At 50.1% G+C, this 21,118-nt stretch overlaps 1 protein-coding gene across 7 annotated transcripts in view; it reads left to right on the top strand.

Moving 5' to 3' along the window:
* Positions 1 to 21,118, top strand: part of BICRA (BRD4 interacting chromatin remodeling complex associated protein) — an 80,811-nt gene that overhangs the window by 4,711 nt on the left and 54,982 nt on the right. The window contains exon 1 of one of the 7 annotated variants that reach the window (XM_057712160.1): positions 16,719 to 16,870. The exons of 5 other annotated variants lie outside the window; for them this stretch is intronic. The gene's annotated coding sequence lies outside the window, so the exon portion shown is untranslated. Of the gene's footprint in view, positions 1 to 16,718; positions 16,871 to 18,470; positions 18,527 to 21,118 lie in introns of those variants that run through there. One more of the 7 variants, XM_057712159.1, reaches the window with a different exon arrangement.

Below are 21,118 nucleotides of genomic sequence, written 5' to 3' on the forward strand. Positions count from 1 at the left end.
GCAAGTTGCCTGTTTACATCCATGATGTAACATGCTCTCCCCCTAGTCAGAATGCCTTGCCCCCCCCACCCCGCCCGCCTTATTCACCAGGTCATATCCAAGTTTGTCCCCGCTCTCTGAGTTGGCTCCCTGGCGTAGGATGTGTCACACGAGAGACACATGGGAAATGTTTGGTTGACTGGTCCCCAAGGATTACCTCCTCCTTCCGTCCCTAGACATCTCCCCTGCCTGGGGTACCACCATTAGAGTTTTATCCCTATTGACTGAAGCCTTTGTGTCTCAGCAGCAGGCAGGATCCCCCAATGGGAAGAGAGAGGGTTTTCTAAGACATTTCTAGTTTGGCAACAATTAGTTTTCTGTACTGAGTTTGCGGATATTCATGGTGGCAGGGGATCAGTTGGCAGGAGAAGCTGGAGAGAGGGCCCGTGTGTCTTTAATCGTCCGGATCAAACTTCCCGAGGACCTACTGTGTGCCAGGGCCCTGGGGCTCAGTTATGATATTGGGCCCAGTCCAGGAAGAGGCTAGAGAGAAAGGTTATCTTCAAGGCTGCTGGGGGACTTGATGTGTTCTGTCTGGGTGGTTTGCAAAGGCTCCAAGGAGGAGGCAACTTCTTTCTCTCTTTCTCTTTTTTTTTCTAAGTGATACGTGCACATGGGACAGATTCAAAATCCCAAACATAGTAAGTCTCCCCCTTCATCCTCTGGGGCATCCCTGGTCCCCCAGCTCACCTCCCCAGAGGCACCTCCTCAATCCTGATGTTCTCTGCACACACATTTATATACATGTGTATGTCTTAAAAAATAGTGATTTGTTTTACACAGATGGTAGCACCCTCTTTCCATCATCCTGCACGTTGCTTTTTCCATTTCATCTTCCTGGGAGATGGACACAGTACATGGAGGGTTTTCTTTGGCTTTTTCTCAGCTGTGTTGTATTTCTCACTGTGGGCAAATCCTCCTTGACTCAGCACAGACGTGGAGGTGTTTCCTCAGGTTTCTGCGTGCCAAGCCAGAGGGAATGCAGCCACTGGTCTTATCGGGAAATGGGTATGCCAGCCGGGTAAGCTCCTGGAGGCGGGATTGCTGGGTCAAGAGTCTGCTGTTTGTCATTTGGTCACTCTTAGGAGACACCTGTGGAGCTGTATCTTGAAGGAAGTCGTTTCCCCTCCTGTTCAAGTCATCCCGCCCATCCACACCATTGTCTTTTCCTCTGGTGACTTCCTTGCCTCTTCCTTCCGGCCTGTGGCATGCACTGTGTGCTTGCTACTTAGTGTGGAGGTCAAGGGTGTGGGCTCTGCTGGTTCGAATCCCAGCTCCGCCGCTTGCTGACTCAATGGCTGCAGGCAGGGGGCTTGCTGGCTCCGGGCCTCAGTTTTCTCCTCTGTTAAATGGGTTCATCTCAGTACCTACTTTTGGAAGGTTGTCGTGAGGATGAAATAATACCCATCAAATGCATGGGTAGCCTAGCCGAGTCAGTCAGTGAGGTGTCATCTGTCATTCTGTGGCAGTTCTGTCTCCCGGGGTCAGGAACCCCTTAATTCTGTGCTGTGAGCCCCCTTACAGGCAGGTCACACTTACCTGCAGTGTGACCTTGGGCAAACGATCCTCTTCTGGGTCTCGGTTTCCTTGTCTGTAGAATGGGCCCACGATGGCTCCCTGGCAGGTGGGCTGTGAGGGCCGAAGGAGGCACTGCCCTCCCCAGCCGGGCGTGTAGTAGCTGTTCGGGAGCCAGCATCTGATGTTGCTATTATTTTCCCTATGATTACTCTTCTCCGTTGGGCCCCACGCTGACTTGGCCACTCTGAAAGCTCTCCATTGTCTTCCCGAAAGGCACATTGGGAACATTGTTGGCATTCTAAACCACACGGCAGCGGAGGGCACAGGGCAGGCTGCTCCGACTTCAGGCACAGCGTCATGGCCCCCGGGGCAGACAGGGCTGCTCTGCTCTGGGTCTCAGTTTTCTTACCTGGAAGAATGGCTGTGACGGGAGACCCACCTCTGTGCTCATGGATGTTCAGTGCTTAACACAGTGCCTGACATGTTGCAAGTGCTCAGAAAATGTTAGTGGCTGTGATGGGGATGGTGATGATGGTGATGGAGCAAAGTACCAAAGTCTCCCGTGGAATTAGATACCCATGTCCTTGCCTCCTTCCCCTAAAACCTCGAGCAGTCAATGTTGGCATTTTAATTGGAGAGAGGGGTCCAAGGCAATCGAATACCCTTTGGGCCTCAGTTTCCTCATCTGTAACAGAGCTCATGGGGTCATTGTGAGACTTAAATGAGTGAAGATGTAGAAAGCTTTTAAGACAGGCCCTGGCTTGCAGGCGTGTGGTGAAGGTTCACTGTTCTTGTTATTATTTTAACTTTTTATCATGGAAATTTTAAAGCATCCACCAAGAGTTGAGAGAATAAAATAATCAACCCCTGTGTACCCTTTACCAGTGTCACCAATTTTCTGCTGATACCAACCGCGCCCCGCCAGCCCGCACTTTCTTTTCCCTTTTCTGCTGGAGTAAGTTTAAGTAAATTCCAGACATCATATCAGTTCAACTGTATCATTATTGTTACTAATGGTATTATAATTTTTGGTATCCAGAATCTGTTTCATCACCTGTGGGATCTATCCTGTTCCATGAGGGAAGAGACATTAAGCCCATTTCACAGATTGGGGAAATCGAGGCTGCAGGCAGTAAGCTTCGGTCAGGTTGTCCTGGATCTGTGTTCCCATCCTGTCTTGGCCACCCCAGGCTTTGCAACTTTGTGGCTGTTTCTGATCACATGGGCTTGGGGATTTATGTCTGCTTGTGGGTTCTGATATTCTTTGTAGAAATCACAGTCAGAGAAGGTGAGCCAGTGTCAGGGCATGGACGGATGACCCCAGCAGTGAGAGGTAACTGGGTCAGCTGCCCGGGTTCGAGTCCTCTTTTTGCCCCTTCTAACCTTGTGACTTGAGGGCAAGTTACTTCCTTTCTCTAATTCCGGATTAGAGAACCAGAAGTATAGGAGTAATAAACTGATGCTTCTTTTGAGAGCTTTTGCATCAGTTCAGTAAGGTGCTGTGTGGAAAAGTGTTTTGCAAATGCCTGGCTCAGAATAAGCGCTCAGCAGAAGGTAGCGATCACTGTTGTCACTGTAGTTAGTTATTATTTCTGTGTGTACCCCAAGGGGGCTGTAACCAAATGCTGCTTCCAGGATTAAGAGGGTCAGAGGAAAAGTTGATGTCCCTGGAGCCCCTGGCCAGGTCCAGTTGCCTTCATCCCCTCTTGCACCTCCATCCTCTATAATTCTCCTTTGAAGTGTTTCTTGTCCTTGGAGGGGCTGGAGGGGGCTGTTGACTTCTAGGTGACCCCCCTCCCTAGCCTCCTGTGTCCCCTATGTCACAGCCTGGCAGCCTTGGGAGCAGAGTGAGGGAGGGACATCTCTATAGCTGCGGGAACCTTGTTAATGACCCCTGGGGCTCTGGAGGGAGCCCCAATGGCCACAGCTTGGAGGCAAAAGGCAGTCCGTTCCCCCAGGACACCTGCAGATCGAAAGTCCCTGGAGCCCCCTTTCCGGAGGATGGATGCTGCCCTGCCTCTCATCCGCTGCCTGGTGCTGGGCAGGCCGATGCCCACAGTTCCTGCTTCAGAGGATGCTTGTGACAGTTGGCTAGACTGTAACCTCCCTCCTGTCCTTCAAGGCGCCTCGCCTGTCCTTGAACACCAAGCCCCCCAGGCAAGGTGAGGGGCTCCCAGAAGAGTTCTCAGCTCTTTACCCTCTCATGCCAGGCTCTCCTCAGCCTAGCAAGCTCTTGCCTCACTGGCCCACTTCTCCCCCCAGATGTGCTCAGTGACCTCCCGCTTCTGTGGACATGCATCCACTTTCACAGAAAGCTGTGTGTATGTGTAATCCCCAACCATGCCCCAGTCCTCTCATTGACAGTAATTGACATACAATGAAATATACAGAGATCAAGGGTGCTTCTCCATGAGTCTTGCCAAACAGTAGCCAGCCGCCTGTGTAATCCACACCCCATCGAGATCCAGAGCGTTCATGTTGCAGCCAAAAAGTTCCCTCGTGCCCCTGCCCAGCTAGCACCCCCTCCCAGAGCAGCAGGTCACTGGCCCGCTGCTCCCTCCTGCTGTTGTGGTTCTGCCTTGCCTCTCCTCGAATCTCCACAGGCTTGTGTGGTCCTTTGGGCTGAACATCTCAGATCAGCATCACTGTTTTGAGATTCAGCCACGTTGTCGTGGTGTCAGGAGGGTCTGCCTTTTTATCACCGAGCAGCAGTCCTTGGGAAGGTTTTACCTCCTTTCTCTTGGGAGAGAAAGTGATCAACCCCCACCTCACCCCCCGTGAAGTCTCATCATCCCAGCGCCCCTCCCCTGGGTGCCCTTCCCAGCCTCAGTCCCCTGGCCTAGGGATGCTCTCCCGTTTAACTGCTCCACCCCTTGTGGCCCTTTTGGGTTGTAGCTGTCCCGTGAGCTTTTCTTCAGGCCTGGCTTTCTCACTAGACTCTAAACTACAGAAGGAGGGAAACGAGATGCCCCGTGTTCTCAGCTCTTGTGTGCAGTAGGAATCCTGTAGATGTTTGTTGACTGACTGACTGACTGACTGAAGGATGGACATGTGACAGCTGAAGGATGGACATGTGACAGCTGAAGGATGGACATGTGGCGGGTGGAGAAAGTGGAACAGAGAGCCTGTGTTTGGAGTCACTACTCTGTTTCTTAAAAAGTACGACCCACCTGCTTCCAGAGCACCAGAGCTGTTTGTTAAAAATGCTGATCTCGGGGTCCCACCTAGACACTGTCTCCTGGGATTCCTGGTGGGTGGGGCCCGGGAGTCCCCCAGCCAGGCTCAGCTGCCTTCATCGCCCCCCTGGACCCATCCCCCCACCACTTTCATCAGGCCCCACCCTGAGTGGTTCCTTGGCTCAGGAAGCCCAGGCCTCAAAGCTGCAGGGCTCTGCCTGCAGCGGCAGAGCTCCACCCGCAGGCCCCTCACCCTGGACAGGCAGCCATGGGTCTCCCAGCTGCACTTGACACTTGCTCCACGGACGTTGCCCATCCTGCCCTCGCGGCCTCCCCAGTGCCCACTACTCACTCCATACGTGTCTTCAGAGAGGGAGTGAATCAGGGCCTGTGGGGCAGGTGAGGTGTGGGGCCTGCCTGCTGCTCAGTGGGGAGACGGAGGCTCGGGACAGGGGGCGCTGGGGGGCTGCGCCCCGCCCGCCGCCCAGTTCATCCAGGACTGGAAGCCACACACGCTGTGTTCTGATCTACGCGGCCACTGGTTGTAAGTTACACCTCCTTTTTACAGAGATGCTGCAATGGGGAAAGACTCAGGTCTGGAAGTTGACAAAAGCGTCGGGGAAATCTCTCCTCCGTCCCTGCCTTGTTTCTGAGGGCCTTCCGGGCTGCCTGCAGTTCACCCCCTGAGTCTCAAAGCTGTTTCATGAGGGGCTGTTTCTCTTTATCAGATTTCTGTCTCCTTAGCTGGGCCAGCAGAATTCCCTGCCATCTGCCCAGTCCTTCCTCCTCCCCAAGCCTGCCCCCCTTCCACAGTTTTTTCTTTGAGACCTTTAAGGGACAGGGAGCCGTGTCTCCATTGGCCACAGGGGACACCAAGCCACCTTCAGGTCCTAAAGAACCCCTGGCCAGAATCTGTAGCAGAACGGGGAGATTTATTTAAGGGAGTTCCTAACAGAAGGCCGCTTTAAGCAAACAAACAGTAAAATGTATATACACACACACATACTTTTATATATGTTGCATATTATTATACTTTATTTAATAATTTAATAGTAAATTTAAACTTAGCAATATACTAGGCATATAGTAAATATATATATTATATACATATATAGGCAAGTGTGTGTGTGTATATATATATATATGTCTGTATAAAATTCCCTTTTATTCCCATTCCCTACCCTGGCCCTGTGCCCTGGCAAATTGTTTGTTTTGTGTGGTGGATTTTTGCCTTTTACAGAGGATCCTGCTGTATTTCTCCTTTTGTGTCTTTTTTGCCCAGCACCCACTTTCAGGCCCCCCCATCTGTGTTGCTACTTGTCCGTCTTATCTGTTGCATCTCCTGGCTGTGGGACTCTGTAGGGTGCAGTTATCATGGTTTGCTTAGAATTTTCCCCTGAGCCAGACCCCCTGGTTGCCTCCATCTTCCTGTCACAACAAGAGGTGAAGTGCCTTGTCCCAGGTTCCACAGCTAGCTGCTGGCAGAGCAGGGATTTGAATCCAGGCACATTGTACTGGTTAATTCAGACCCACATAGCAGGCCTCCCTGAGCTCTGCCCTCAGGGACAGGGGAGGGGTGTAAGCCCAAAACACACCCATCCTGCCTACAAGGTGAGATCAGTGTCTCAGGAGTGTCAGCTGGGCTGGTGGAGGCCAGGAGGAGGCATCGCTTCTGGGGTGTGTTGGTGCATCAGGGCAGGCTTCCTGGAGGAGGAGGCTTCTGGGGGCAGGCTTTGGGCTCCAGGCCATTCCCAGCAGAGAGAAACCTGGGATGCTTTGTACCAAGGCCAGTTGATACTTCACGGGGAAAGAGGGCCTGGGACGCTGGGGCTGAGATCTGGGGTGCTTTGGTTTTGTCGATGGGAGGTAAGAGAAGGAGGGAGTCCAGGATGATCCAAGGTCACTGACCTGAGCAACTGAGTGGATGCAGGTGCCCTTGAGATGCTGTAGCTGTGTCTGTGGTTTGGGGAACACAGACGCCAGAGAGTAAAGCTCCAGCACCCTCTCGGCTGGTGGTGAGGTGCAGACGGAATGATGTATGAACGGGAGGCGTCGCGAGTGAGAGACGGTGACATGGAGTGATCACTGAAGTCCCAGGGATGGGGATGATTCCCCAGGGAGGGGACAGGAGAGGGTAGAGAATCAATCTAGGCGCCACCCCTGTGTAGGGAGGGGTAGGAGCTTCTTTGGCCAAAACAGAGAAAGAGGGGGGAGGAGCAGGATCAGGCACAATCAGCATCTCAGGAACAAAGCGGAGGAGTCTCTAGAAAGGTCTTAGCTTCCATGGACTTGAGGACAGGCTTCCTGGGTTGGCTGCGGCTGTTCCGGAAGCAAAGATTTCCTGGGTTTGATAGGTAGGGATGGGAGCCAGACTGGAATATGGTGAGGTGTCAGGAGAGAAGGATGGCCTCGTGGAAGGATGGATAGATGGATGGACGGACGGATGAATGGATGGATGAATAGGTGGGTGGGTGGATGGATGGATGGATGGATAGGGGAGTGGATGGATGGATAGAGGATGGGTAGATGGTGGGTAGGTGGATGAATAGATAAGTGGATGGATGGAACGAAGGGAGGCAGGATGGATGGATGGAAGGAAGGCAAGTAGGCAGATGGAGCTCTTGGCAGCCAGAGATTGGGGGAAAAAAAATCTTGCCACCCTCTATGGCTCCCTAGTGCCCTCAGGTGAAAGTCTAACCCTCACCTCCCCCAACAAAACCCCACTAGTCTGGCCCAGGCTTATCTCCCAGACCTCATCTCCTGCCCTTTCACCTTGCTTTCTTCACCTACCCAGCTTGTTCCTGCCTCCCCACCTTTGCCCTTGCCTCTACTTGCCGCGATCTTCTCCCACTCCTTCCTGTCTCTGGACTTCTCGTCCTGTCCTGCATGCTTCTGCTTAAATACCACCTCCTCCGGGAAGCCTTCCTTGACGACCCTGTCCAACTTCCTCCACGTCACTCAGTTTATTTCCGTGTCAGGATTCGTCCCCTGGACCTGACTGGGAATAAGTCCAGACTCAGTATTCACTGCATGAATGAGGGACCAAGCTTAGAGATTGTTAGAGATTTTTAGGATCTGAGCAGGCTTAGAGAAAAGGAAAGGAGCGAAGGAAGATTCTAGAAGAGGCACGAGGGGGTGGTGCTGGGTTGGGCTCAAGAGTGAAGTTTCCCCACAGGTCAGGAGGTGAGGAGGAGAGAGGTGTGAAGGCAGAAGAAAGATGTGTGTGCAGTTGGGAAGGAGTTCAGGAGGCCAGTGCGGACCTGCTTGGAGACAGGAGGAGGGGGGGAGGGGCGGAGGGGGGAGGCTGGTGGTCTTGCCAGCTGTTGGGAGGACGGGAGCTTTGGTAGTCCTGCCCCAGCTGGGAGAGGCAGCCGTGTTTTATCTTTTCCAAGCCAAGGTCTTAAGAGCACATGGTGGTCTTTAATTTGGGGGAAGGAGGGCTCAGGTCCTTTGAGGAACCTGCTCGGAGGCCACCAACCTTTCCCCCAGAGAAACACACTCTTGGCTCTACATCCCAACCTTTGGCGGAGGATGTTGGGGCGGGGTGGGGGTGGGGCGGGGAGGGGTTTGGATCCAGTTAGGAGCTTTCCACAGCTCGTGACCATAGCAACAATAATAACAGCACCCGCAGCCCTGGGCACCAGTCTAGGGCCTTCACAAACCCTGAGTCAGTTACTCACGTTACGCCCTTAGGAGGTAGGTGCAATGAGCATCCCCATTTTACAGATGAGGAAACTGAGGCACAGGGTGGTTCAGTGGCTTGTCCAGAGTCACATATCTGCTAAAGGGTAGACTGGGGATCCCCCACCCCACCCTGGGGATGGGGCAGTCTGGCCCCAGAGTCCAGGCTTTTAGCCATAAAACCTCACTGCTTGCTTGTTTCAGGGACCAGGACTGAAAGCCCACAGTCCGGAGGCGGCCCCGCCCCGCCCCCTGCTTTTGCCCTGGGATCCAGCTTGGGTCTCAGCTCAGCCAGTGGGGGCCTGGGCTCAGCAGGGCGCCGTCCCTCCCTCCTCTTTCCCCTTTTACCCTCCCCGGTGTCTTCATTAACATAACCGTGGCGCCCCCAGCTTCCTCCAGGCAGCGGATGTGTTTGTGAGTTTGTGAGCCAGCCCGGCTGGGTGACTGACAGTGTGAGTCAGCGAGGCCTGCGAGGAAGGGGTCCGGACCCCAGGGGCAGATCTGGCTTGGAGCAGGGGCCCTCCACCTCTCACAGCCTCGGTTTCCCCATCAGTGAGGGGGGCCTGGTGCCCTTCCTTTCTGGAGGTTTTGTAGCTGACGTCACCTGTCCACAGATGTGCTGCAGATTTATGCCTTCAGAGGTGTGTCAACATTCAGGATATTTCAGACCGCAGCGCAGGCTGGATGATGTGGAACAGGCCCCAGCCGGGCAGGGCAGCTCCTCTCCCCCAAACAGGTTAAGATTTCCACAGCAGATACTATTTCTGCTGCTAATACATCTGTGGCTGTTTTACACCAAGGGGGTAAATAAAGCTTTGCCCCCCGATAAGTAAAGGGGGGAGAAAAAAGATGGTTTTTAGAGATATTTGGAGGTTGGAATTGCAGATGTGGGGTCGTAGCTCAAGATGATCTACTTGGTGGGATGTCATAGAGTTTCATTGAGATAAGATACTGTCAGGTGCCTGGCACTCACTCAGCCCGTTGTAAATGCTGGGTGCTATTATTAGCACCAACCAGCCTTTAGTCTGTACCTGCTGGTGCAGACGGACTGCGCCGTGTGGCAGATCAACATTTTCTCGAACTTGAACGCGCACACAAATCCCTTGGGAAGCCTGTTCAAATGCAGGGTATGAGTCAGCGGGTCTGGGGCAGGCCTGAGACTCTGCATGTCTGGTAGATTCCCAGGGGATGCCGAGGCCGCTTCTGGGCCAGGGACTCCACATTCGAGTAGCAAGGGCTTCCGGACGATTTCCGATTTCCAAGTTGCTTCAAGGGTGCCACGCCGGATGCACAGGCTAAAATCAGATTCCTTAACTCTTTGGGGTTTGCCAGTTTGAGCGCAGGTCTGTATGAATTATTAGACATGGAAAAGAGTTATATATAACACTGTGAACGTCTTTTTACTGTCCCCCTGTCCTGCCCTGTCCAGAAGCACCCTCTGTGAGGAGTTTGGGGTGCTGCCTTTCTTCTCCTCTACTCTGTGCCTATGTTTTTTCCCCTCTTGGTCACACATACCATATGAATTATTCTACACCTTGCTTTTTAGCTTGAACAAATGTCTTAGAATTATTTCCATGGCAGCAAACTAGAACTCCATTTTTTTTTTCCTTTTTTTTATTGAAGTGTAGTTGATTTACAATGTTGTGTTAGTTTCTGGCGTACAGCAAAGTGATTCCGTTATATATAAATGTATAAATGTATATATACACATATATATATTCTTTTCTGTATTCTTTTCCGTTATGGTTTATTACAGGATACTGACTCTAGTTCCCTGTGCTCTGCATGCTTATATAATGTAGGGCTTTGTTGTTTATCCATTCTGTGTATAATAGTTTGCATCTGCTAACTCCAAACTCCCAATCCATCATACCCCCTGCCCAACCCTTTCTTTTAGCAAACTAAAAGAGGAGGAGTATTTCATAATTTATTTTAACCTCTTACTCTATGGAGTTTTTTTTTTTTTTTGGTTCCAGTTTTTACTGTGAGCCTATATGTGTCTTTACATTTAAAGTGTGCTTACATGTAAAGTGTGTCTCTCGCAGGTAGCTAATAGTCTGGACAGTCTCTCCCTCCCTCCCTCCCTCTCTCTCTCTCTCTTTCTTTCTTTCCCTTTCTTTCCTTCCTTCTTTCCTTCCTTCCTTCCTTCCTTCCTTTCTTTTTTTTTTTGACAGTCTCTTTCTGATTGGAATGTTGAGACCAGTGCTGTCCATTAAGAAAATCCTAGCCACTTACATGTTACTTAAAATTTTCTGGTAGCCACAGGAGAAACAGGAAAAATGAATGTGAATATATTTTATGCAACCTGTTATATACAGAATACTATTATTTCAACATGGAATCAGTCTAAAAATCACTAATGAGATATTTTACACTTTTATTGTGGTAAAATGCACATAACATAAAATTTCCCATTTTCACCATTTTTAAGTGCACAATTCAGTGGCAGCGAGTATATTCACCGTGTTGTGCAGCCATCACCTCTGTCCACTTCCAGAGCTTGTTCATCCTTCCACACAGAAATTCTGTGCCCATTAAACAATAATTCCTCTCCCCCTCCCCTCACCCCCACCTACTACTAACCTCTATTCTGCTTTCTGTCTCTGTGAATTTGACCACTTCTGCCTCATGTAAGTGGGGTCATACAGCATTTATCCTTCTATGTCTGGCTTATTCCACTTAGCATAAGGTCTTCAAGGACATTGCATTTGTAGCATATATCAGAATTTCCTTCCTTTCTAAGGCTGAATACTATTCCATTGTCTGAATAGACCACATTGTGTTTATTCATGCAATGAGGCAGATGCTTGGGTTATTTCCACCCTCTGGCTGTTGTGAATGGTACTGTTACAAGCATCGACATACAACTCTCTGAGTCTCTGCCATCAGGGTGTTTGGATATATGGGCATGGAATCACTGGGTCATCTGATAATTCTCTTTTAAACTTTTTGAGGAACTGCTGTCGTCCACGGTGACGGCACCGTTTCACATTCCCGCCAGCAATGCACCAGGGTTCCGATTTCTCCTCATCCCTGCCAACACGTGTTGTACAGCGTTTCCCCTCTTCCGCCCTGCACTGACTTTTCGAAATCCAGTGTGTATTTTCCACTCAGAACATCTTGTTGGACCAGCTCTGTTTCCGGGACTGGGCAGTCCCGTGAGGCTTCCCAGCGTGGACAGTCCGGGGTTAGACATTCATATCTGCCCTCGTTACTGACGTGGTTGCATTGAAATCTTCCATCTTGCTATCTGTTTTCGGTTTATCTCCGGTGTTCTGTGTTCTTTTTTCTCTCATTTCCTGCCTCCGTTAGATTAATTGAGGAATTTGGCATTCCATCTTATCTCCACGAGGAGCTGATTCACACTGCCTCTTTGTTACCCTAGTTTCCGCTCTCCGTCTTCGAACAGGACTTGGGCTCTGACCCTGAGTGAGATGGGAGCCACGGCAGGCTTTTGAGCAGAGGAGTGACCCAACCTGACGTTTTTGTATCCACACCTGCAGTCGCTTGTGCAAGAGCATTTCTACCGGCCAGATTCCTGGAAGGGGACTTGCTAAGGCAAAGGGAAGCATGCGCTGAGGTTGGGAGAGGTCCTGCCAAATGGCATTCCAGAAAGGCCTCACCATTCTCACCCCTTGCAGACAGCAGCCAGAATTTATTGAGTGACTGCTTGGTGCCAGGCCCTCGAGAAGCTGGTGAGAATCAGCCCAGGTCCTGCTACTTAAACAACTCTCGGTCCTGGAAAGGTGGGGCAGCCTCTGGTGCGGCCTCTGAGCTCAAAGGAAGGTGAAGCTTTCAGAGGAGCCAAAAAAGGAGAGGCCAGAGGCTGTTCTAGGTGGCGGCGGGCGGCTGCCTGGTGGTGTGAGCGCTGGCTGGACCGGGAGGCGGACTCTATTGGTCTGAAGACCACGTGCGTCGGCCCCCTATCCACGTGGGACGTGTCAGGGTACCGTTGAGGAGTGAACTCGGAGTACCTCCCCCTTGGGGCTTGTTTGGGAGGGTTCAGCGGGAAGCAGACAGCACACGGGTTGTTGTTGGACTCAATTATCCCCGTTGGGAGGGGATCAGCCTCAGGAACGGGTCGGCCTGACCTGCGGGCGGGCGTGACCCGTGCTTTGGACGTGTTTAGGGCCTGTGACAGATCCGCTTGACTCAGAGCCCCAGCTGTCTCCCTGCTCAGGCCCGCTGCACCAGGCCTGTGCTAGAAGAGGATAAATAACAGCAGAAGGTGCTTCCCTGGAGAGGGACGAGGGTTCCGTTGATGAGGGGATGGCCACGTGGTGCTCAGGGCCCTCCTGGACCGGCGTAGGGCCCCATAAAGGTTAGCTGCCATTACCATTATTGCTGCTGCTGCTGCCGTCGTTAATTGAAGGCTTACAGGCAACAGTCAGGTCCCTCCAGACCCCGCAGGACTGAGACCCCTGGAGAAGTGAGGTCGGTCACTCCGGGTCAGGAAATTGCAGAGCAGGGATTTGAAGCCAGGTTTGTCTGACCTGAGCTCAGTGGCTCCATGCTTCCTCCGGGCCCTGGGGGAGCCTCAGGCTTAGCACAGAGTCTCTTCCTTTCTTAGATCAACCAGCGAGCAAGGCGTGCTGTCACGGTAACACCTCCTCCATCAGCAATGATAACGGCAGCGCGCCCGCGGTGACTCGACAGGCAGCAGGCCCTGAGCCGAAGCCAGGCTGTTTGTCATCTGTCTTTGCGCTCCATGTGAATGTCCACACGTTTGGCTGCAGAAATATTGGCGTTTGATTGCCAGGTGGTGTCTCAGAGCCGGTTGTGGGTGTTCTGTCATAGATACGTGTGCATCCCAGCAGCTGGAGAAGTCTGAAAAAATTCTGCTTTTCGGAAGACATCTCCCCTCAAGGGTTTTGAATAAAGGCTCTCGGACCTCTTAGAATGTATATTCTGTCTCTCACTTGCCCACCCCCGAGGCTGCATGTTGCCGGTACCGTCCGGGATGTTGGATGGTGTTTACTATTCAGATTGCGCGCTCCTTGCTAGACGATGCACAGTGAGCAGCCGCATTGCACCTTGATGGGCTCCAAAGGCGAGGAAGCTGGGTGGGTGGGTGGGTGATCGGAGTGGGCAGGGAGGCTTCTGGAAGCCTGTGCCCTGAGAGCCAGGAGCCTGGAGTCTGTGTTGGGCCATGACTGATGATGAGAGAGGAAAGGGGAATGTGGTGATGGGCCAGACTGGGGCCTGCCCTTGTGATAAGATGCTCCTTGCAGGGCTGGACGTAGTGTCAAGGGAACCAAGAGAGAAGCCAGGCCCTGGAAATGGTCAGGAGAGGAATTACGGGCGAGCAGATTTTATTCACTTTTGTATCAGCCTGTCCGGCTCTGCTGAACCCTCCACCTGGTTGTCTCAGAGACACCTCAAACCGAATATGTCCAGCGCCTCCCCCCACCTCGAAAACAAACAAGCAAACGAACAAATAAAAGCAAAGCCTGCCCCTCTCCAATTTGTCACCCTCTTGGTCCATCCTCCCAGTGGCCTGGGTCAGGCACTTTGGCATCATCCTTGACTCTTCTTTTTTCTCTCTCTCTCTCTTTTAATTTTAATTTTTTTTCCCCCGCTGCTTGGCTTGTGGGGTCTTAGTTCCCTAGCCTGGGATTGAACCCAGGCCACGGCAGTGAAAGCGCCAAGTCCTAACCGCTGGACCACCGGGGAACTCCCAATTTAAATTTTTCTTATTGTGGTAAACAACGCATGACATAAAATTTACCATCTTAAGCCAATCTTTTATTCACATTGTTGTGAATCAGTGCCTCTTCCTCTTCTGTCTTCTACACCCTGTCAGTCCAGCCTGTGAGCTCTGCCTGCAGGAGATCTCCATGATGTGGCCTGTCTCCCCACCTCCACTGCCTCCAGCCTGGTCCAGCCACCATCACCTTCCGCCTGCACCATTTCAGTCTCCTCCTCCAGGGGCTCCCTCCATCCCCTGCCCCCCACCAGCTATTTCCCTCTCTCAGCCAAAGGGACCCTGTTGTAACCTGAGGCAGCTCATGGCCTTTCTCTGCTCAGAGCCCTGCTGTGGTTCCTGTCACGCAGAGCAAAAGCCCAAGAACTCTGCTCGCCAGTGCACTAACCACGTGGTGAACTGTGAATGTTAAAAAAAACTGCACTGGATTTCAAAGACTTTGAAGAAAGGGGAAAAAAGTCAGTTCCCCATTAATACTATTTTTATATTGATGACACATTGAAATGGTCATAATTATATCATAGTACATAAAATGTATTCTTGAAATTAACATATGTAAATTCACCTCTTCTTTCCACTAGAAAATTGTAAATGACATACGTGGCTCACATTGCGTTTCTGCTGGGCAGCACTGGTTTAAACGGCGCCTCCCCTATTGGGTTGTTGGAGGAGCAAATGAATCAACATAAGTAAAGCTTTGAGGACAATTCCTGATACATCTAATGCAACATGTTAGCCCTTATTATTTTTTTAATATTTATTTATTTATTTTGGCTGCACTGGGTCTTAGTTGTGGCATGTTTAGTTGCAGTATGCAGGCTCTTAGTTGTGGCATGTGAAGTCTTTTTTTTTTTTTTTTAATTTATGTATTTATTTATTGGCTGCATTGAGTCTTTGTTGCTGTGCACGGGCTTTCTCTATTTGTGGCAAATGGGGCCCCTCTTCCCTGCAGCGTGTGGGCATCTCATTGAAGTAGCTTCTCTTGTTGCGGAGCATGGGCTCTAGGCGCTCAGGCTTCAGTAGTTGTGGAACACTGGCTCAGTAGTTGTGGCTCTTGGGCTCTAGAGCGCAGGCTCAGTAGTTGGGGTGCACGGGCTTAGTTGTTCTGCGGCATGTGGAATCTTCCCGGACCAGAGATCGAACCCGTGTCCCTGTATTGGCAGGCGGATTCTTAACCACTGCGCCATTAGGGAAGTCCCCATGCGAACTCTTAGTTGTGGCATGCCTGTGGGATCTAGTTCCCTGACCAGGGATGGAACCCAGTGGGCCCCCTACATTGAGAGTATGGAGTCTTACCCACTGGACCTCCAGCAAAGTCCCTGTTATTGTTTTTTGATTGTGGGAAAATACGTATAACATAAAACTTAACATTTTCACCATCTTAAAGTGTCCAATTCACTGGCACTAAGTACATTCACAGTGTTGTGCAACCATCACCTGTATCCATTTCCAGAATATTTTCATCATTCCAAACAGAAACTCAGTACCCGTTAAACAATAACTCCCCATTCTCCCCTCCCGCCAGCCCCTGGTAACCTCTCATCTACTTTCTGTTTCCATGAATTTGCCCATTTTATGCACCTCATTTATTTTTATTTTTATTTTATTTTTTTATTTTGTGGCCACTCCAGGTGGCATGTAGGACCTTAGTTCCCTGATCAGGGATCGAACCCACACCCCCTGCATTGGAAGCACATGGTCTTAACCAGGGGACCTCCAGGGAAGTCCTGTATGCACATCATTTAAATGGAATCATACCATATTTGTCCTTTTGGGTGTGGGTTATTTGACTTAGCGTAATGTTGCCAAGGTTCATCAATAATGTAGCCTGTATCAGAATTTCATTCCTTTCTAAGACTGAGTAACACTCCAGTGTATGGGTGTGCCACATTTTGTTTCTACATCCGCCAGGTGATGGGCACGTGGGTTGTTTCTGCCTTTTAGCTGATATTATTTTTAGTTCATGATCTGACCCCTGGCTTTCTATCTTTCTGGCTAACCTCATCTCCCACTAGCTACTCTCTTCCTCACTCACTCTGCTTCAGCTACACTGGCCTCCTTCCTTGACACAGACATGCATCTACCTAAGGGCCTTTGCACTTGCTATTCCTCTGCTCCATGATTCCCTCCCTCCCCTCCCCAATCAAGCTTGTCTTTATTACTCTAATTCAGTTTACAAATACCTTGTCCTTCTTTTTCATTGCTTTTCTTCCACAGCACTTAGCAACTTCTGACATAATATTTATTTTACATTTCTATTGATTTTACCTATCATAATCTTTTATAATATTTGTATTTTAACTATTGATAAATAATTCTATATATAACATAAATTCTAGTGTCTATTAAATGTTTATTCAATAAATAGAAACTAAATACATATAAATTAAATATCTGTAAATGCTTAATATAATGTCATATTGTTCTTTTTTTTTGTCTCCCTCCTTACCCTCCTCAAAAATGTAAGCTCCAAGTGAACAGGGATCTTTGTTTTGTTCACGGCGTCCCTCCAGCTTCTAGAATAGAGCCTGGCACGCAGCACATGTCTCAAGTCTTAATTGCTGAATAGATGAATATTTAGTGAATGAAGAGCCCAGGAGGATGTGAATGGGCCAAAAGAAAGTGTATTGAGCGGGGAGAGGAGAGGAAGTTGGGAAGGGCAGAAAAAAGGCCCCGAGGCTTAAAAGCTGGTGTGATCAGGCCCTTGGTGGGTGTGAGGGACACTAGAGAACAGGCTGGCAGAGGAGACAGGGTGAGTGCTGGGGGGGTGGGGTGGGATGGGGTGCGGTGGGGGTGATGGTCTAAACTTTACCTGAAATGTAGTTCCCTCATTTGCTGGGTAACCATGAGTCAGTGAGTTGCCCTCTCTGGGCCTTGTTGCCTCATTTGTAGGAAGGGGGAAGAGCAGCTGTTTGTTCATGTATTCAACAGACACTTCCTGCATTTGTGCCACATGCCGGGCACTGTGGTAGACGAGGTAGGCAGCATCCTCGCCCTCATTGACCTAGTCTAGGCTCCCACCTCCAGGGTCATGTGGAATTACACGCTGTGGTGGCTTGTGGTGAACTGTGGTTCCTGTCATCAGCTTAGCTGTAGGCTTCAGCTTTCCTCATTATTAAGGTAGGGATAGAGATACCCACTATACATGGTTGTCGTGAAAGCCTGAATCACTGTGCTGTACACCTGAAACTAACATGACATTGTAAATCCACTATAGGTCATTTACAGTAATGGTGCTTTATAAATGGGGGCTCTTGTTTTTGCTGTGGTCTTGGGCTGGAGGTGCAACTTGGGCGTTCATCATAGAGCTGTGTTAATTTTCAAAATATGAACTTGACGTGGCTTAGAACACATTTTGTGGGTGCTCAATATCTGGCCATAGACATGGCCCTGATACGTTGCTGTAGGCACTTCTGAGTTGGGCACACCTGTTGTACCCTGAGGCGTGCAGAGACTCAGTTTCCTCCCCTCTTCTCTCTTTCTGAAACTTCAGCAAAAGGTTCTTGGTTCAGCAGGCTGCTGAGCTAACCAGCCTGCGTTTGGGGGTGTGTGTTAGTTAGCACGTCATGCTTAGCTGCTGTAACAAATAAGCCCTTTATTCTCAGTGGCTTCAGTGTAGTAAGTGGCTTAAAAGCATTTTTCTCACACACATTATAGACCAGTGAGGGTGTTTCTGGTGAGACAGCCTCACGTGAACCCATTGATAGAACCAGATTTCTTCCTTCATGTGGCTCTGCCCTCCCCTGAATCTGTGGAGTCCACCATAGATGAAGTGTGGAAGAATGTCTTTTGTGCCAGGCCTGGAAAGTGCGAATGTCACTTTCACCTACATTCTGTTGGCCAGAATTCAGTCATGTGACCACACCCAGCTACAAGGGATTCTGGGAAGTGTAGTCCATGAAAAGAAAATGGTTGGGGGGAACATACACCAGTCTTCACCATAGTGAGTGTGTATTTGTAGATGCTCACGTGGCCAGTGGAATGAGTGGGAAGGCCTCAGATCTGTGGGAGGGGGCATCTGGATTAGCTGTTTTCCTGACTTTTAGACCTGCAGTCTCTGATAAGACACCATGTTCCAGGAGGGATATATACACACACACCTGAAACAAAGTTTTGTGGAAGCCTAACCACCTTTGAGTCATTCAGCAATATGTTAGTCCAGTCTTATTCTGTTCTTTTTCCTTCATTTGGTTCAGTGGTGGTTGAGACCCACCACTATACTGATCTCACCACTGCTCAAATTTTCCAACTCACAGTTTGAAAAACCCTGAAAATGAAAGTGGAAATGTGAGAAAATTTGAACTGTATGCGCAACCTCTAGACTCCTGAGAGAGTACAACATCAATCCCCCGTGTGCCTCAAGCCCAGTTCCAGAAGCACATTGGAGTCATTGAAGCAATACTGGAAGGTTAGAACCCTTAGAACAAAATCCACTTACCTTCCCTGATTACCCCCACCCCCCACCCCAGCTACCTCTCTGACATTCTTTCCAATGTCCTCCACCCACCCCACAATGGTCTCGTTGTTCTTGGCACTAGTCAGGCACATTCCTGCCCCAGGGCCTTTGCACTCACTGTTCCCTCAGCCTGGGAACTGTTCCCCAGTCCCTGCTTCAGTGTCACATGTATTGACCACCCAGTTTTCAACCTGAAGCCTCCCCTTTCCCATCATTCCCTTATCCTGCCTTGTGAGCTCCTCCTGGCCAGGTACCACTAGCCAGTATCACGTTGTAGATGACTTTGTTTACCGACTTATGGTTTGTTTCTTTTACAAAAATTTAGCTCCTTGAGGGGTCTCCCAGGGCCTGGGGCATAGTAGGTGCTCACTGAATATTTGTTAAGTGAATGAATGCAAGTTTGTTTCTTTTCTTTCCCCCTGCCCAGTGGGAAAGCAGCTTCCTTGGGTCAGCATTTTGGGAAGGTGAATTGTCCGCAGGGTGTTGTAGGGGAGCGTCTGGGTGGGGTTGGGTGGGAGGGAGAGAACCAAGCTGGGAAAGCTGTTCCCAGGAATTCTGTGCAATCAGTGGCTTGGTTGCTTGACATGAGAACATATGTCTGTAGATTATTATTTCATAAAAGAATCGCTTAGGAATCGTGCAGGTTTTTCTGTCCTCCCTGCTGAAATAACAGTCCTAAATCTCACCTCTTAACCAACTTAACCTCCCGAGACACCACAAAGCATTGGGGGGCAGGGGGTGGTCCCTCCAGTCCTTTCCCTCAGGTCCCTCTGGCCTGATTTGCTCTGTGTGTTTGTGTTTTCAGTTTTCGTTAAAGGCTGAAGGTTTCTATGTTTGTTGGGTTTTGTGTTCTTGAAGTATAAAGGTATCTCTGCCTCCAAAATCAGAACTTTACACACTTAGAAAATTCTACAAACCCAGCACATTTCACATGCCTTTGTGGTTTCTGTGTTTTCTTGCCCATTTTTGGCTGTGGTGGGGTTGAGGGGGGCGTGGTGTGGTGGATGGAATGAGAGGCCAAAGCTTCATACGCACCTTTCACGTGGCGCCCGCATCTGGGGCCAGTAGTGGGTACAGAGGGAGGCTACCCGGGCACCTGCCTTGGGGGCAGAGGCGTCCCACCCGGATCTTGTAGGGCCCCCAGGAAATTCAGCCAGGACTGGAGCAGGGGTCCGGGTGCTGCCCGTGTGTTTGGGGGCTGGGGGCCGTGCTGAGATGCTCTGGGAGGATGTGCAGCCTGGGAAGTGTCTGTTGGGAGTCAGGCCCGGGTGGGGGGTGGGGGTGGGCCGTGTGACCAGTTTCTTTCTTTCTTTCTTTTTTCCCTTGCTTAAAATTTTAAACAGCTCTATTGAGATATAATTCACATACCGTAAAATTTCCCCATTTAAAGCGTACAATTCAGTGGTTTTTCGTACACTGACAGAGTTTTGCAACCATCCCCACAATCTAGTTCCAGAATATTTTCTCCCCCCACCCCCAAACAGAAATCCTGTACCCTTCACAGTTACTCCCCGTTCCCTCTACCCTCAGCCCCTGGCAACCCCTAATATCTGCTTTCTATCTCTTACAATTCGCCTCTTCTGCATGTTTCATATAAATAGATCCCTACACTATGCAGCCTTTTGGGTCTGGCTTTCATGCAGTGTGTTTTCAAGGGTAATCTGTGTCGTAGCATGTATCAGGGCTTCATTCCTTTTTTTTCTTTTTAAACGTTGAGATCTGTGCATACCGTTAATTTCTCCCCTTTAAAGTGTACAGTTCAGTGGATTTGAGTACATTTACAGAGTTGTGCAACCACCCTCACTAATCTAGTTCTAGAACAATTTCATCACCCAAAAGGAAACCTCTATATTTTTCCTCCAGCCCCTAGCAACCATTAATCTGCTTTCTGTCTCCGGGGATTTGCCTTTTCTGAACATTCGTGCAAATGGAATTGTGCAAGATGCGGTCTTTTGTGTCTGGCTGCTTTCATTTCACATACTGTTTCTAAGGTTCGTCCAGTCAGTGCTTCATTCCTTTTTATGGCTGAATAATACTCCGTTGTACAAACGTACCACATCTGGTTTATCCACTCGTCGATTGATGGATATTTGGGTTGTTTCTACTTTTGGTCAATTATGAATAAAGCTACTTGGTGACTGTTTCTTCAGCCGAGGTGGAAGATGGTACTTCCAGCCACCTCGCTGCCCACGCCTGTTCCTCCTTTGTGCTCTTGCAGGTACGCAGGCCTCTCCCTCCCTCTCTCCCTCCTCCTCCTCCTCCCCCTTCCTCTTTTCCTTTCTCCTCCTCCATCCTCCTGCTCTTCCCGTGTTGTATCTCCCCCTCCCCCAGCCTCATCCAAGGGCTTACGGGTCTGGTAATCATTTCCAGGGAGCCCTGGGCAGTCCCACTGGGGGGTTCTGCCCTCCGAGCAGGGAAGCCTCAGCCCTACCTGGCCTCCCACCCCCGGGAGGGAGCAGAGGGGACAACCTGATCTTTCTAATCCAGCCCCAGGGGAGATGTGTGTGGACAGGGCCACACTTAGGAAACAGCTTTTATTCAGGG

The sequence above is a fragment of the Hippopotamus amphibius genome, chromosome 16 (genome assembly GCF_030028045.1).
Source record: "Hippopotamus amphibius kiboko isolate mHipAmp2 chromosome 16, mHipAmp2.hap2, whole genome shotgun sequence".
NCBI lineage: Eukaryota > Metazoa > Chordata > Mammalia > Artiodactyla > Hippopotamidae > Hippopotamus > Hippopotamus amphibius.